A 1,681-nucleotide genomic window follows, 5' to 3' on the forward strand; every position below is an offset into this window, starting at 1 on the left:
AATTTATTTTTCGGAAAAAATGGAAAAAACCGATTCGTCGGAGCGAGGTGTCCAGCCCGTGCGGTAATTCCAGCAGGCGATCCGGGGTACTCGAAATTTTTCTAAGTCCCGACGGTCAAGAGTAAACTTTTTCATCACATATTTCAAAATTTTTTTAATGTTTAATCCACGCATAAAAACGCAGTTTATTAACGTTTTTAACGTTGAGAAAATTGACAAAAATTTTTTTTTCACTGAAAATGGAAAAAATGTATCGGTCGATGCGGGCTATCCAGGCCGTGCGGTAATTCCAGCAGGCGATCCGGGGTACTCGAAATTTTTCTAAGTCCCGACGGTCAAGAGTAAACTTTTTCATCACATATTTCAAAATTTTTTTAATGTTTAATCCACGCATAAAAACGCAGTTTATTAACGTTTTTAACGTTGAGAAAATTGACAAAAATTTTTTTTTCACTGAAAATGGAAAAAATGTATCGGTCGATGCGGGCTATCCAGGCCGTGCGGTAATTCCAGCAGGCGATCCGGGGTACTCGAAATTTTTCTAAGTCCCGACGGTCAAGAGTAAACTTTTTCATCACATATTTCAAAATTTTTTTAATGTTTAATCCACGCATAAAAACGCAGTTTATTAACGTTTTTAACGTTGAGAAAATTGACAAAAATTTTTTTTTCACTGAAAATGGAAAAAATGTATCGGTCGATGCGGGCTGTCCAGGCCGTGCGGTAATTCCAGCAGGCGATCCGAGGTACTCGAAATTTTTCTAAGTCCGAACGGTCAAGAGTAAACTTTTTCATCACATATTTCAAAATTTTTTTAATGTTTAATCCACGCATAAAAACGCAGTTTATTAACGTTTTTAACGTTGAGAAAATTGACAAAAATTTTTTTTTCACTGAAAATGGAAAAAATGTATCGGTCGATGCGAGCTGTCCAGGCCGTGCGGTAATTCCAGCAGGCGAATCGGACTTCCCGAAATTTTTCTAAGTCCCACGGTCAAGAGTAAACTTTTTTAATAAGCGTTTTAAAATTATTTCAATGTTTAATCCATGCGTAAACATGATGTTTATTAACGTTTTTAACATTAAAAAAAATTACAAAAATTTATTTTTCAAAAAAAATGGAAAAAACCGATTCGTCGGAGCGAGGTGTCCAGCCCGTGCGGTAATTCCAGCAGGCGAATCGGACTTCCCGAAATTTTTCTAAGTCCCACGGTCGACACCAACTTTTTTAATAAGCGTTTTAAAATTATTTCAATGTTTAATCCATGCGTAAACATGACGTTTATTAACGTTTTTAACGTTAAAAAAAATTACAAAAATTTATTTTTCGGAAAAAATGGAAAAAACCGATTCGTCGGAGCGAGCTGTCCAGCCCGTGCGGTAATTCCAGCAGGCGAATCGGACTTCCCGAAATTTTTCTAAGTCCCACGGTCGACACCAACTTTTTTAATAAGCGTTTTAAAATTATTTCAATGTTTAATCCATGCGTAAACATGACGTTTATTAACGTTTTTAACGTTAAAAAAAATTACAAAAATTTATTTTTCGGAAAAAATGGAAAAAACCGATTCGTCGGAGCGAGGTGTCCAGCCCGTGCGGTAATTCCAGCAGGCGAATCGGACTTCCCGAAATTTTTCTAAGTCCCACGGTCAAGAGTAAACTTTTTTAATAAGCGTTTTAA

Source organism: Nomia melanderi, unplaced genomic scaffold, assembly GCF_051020985.1.
Source record: "Nomia melanderi isolate GNS246 unplaced genomic scaffold, iyNomMela1 scaffold0711, whole genome shotgun sequence".
Classification (NCBI taxonomy): Eukaryota; Metazoa; Arthropoda; class Insecta; order Hymenoptera; family Halictidae; genus Nomia; species Nomia melanderi.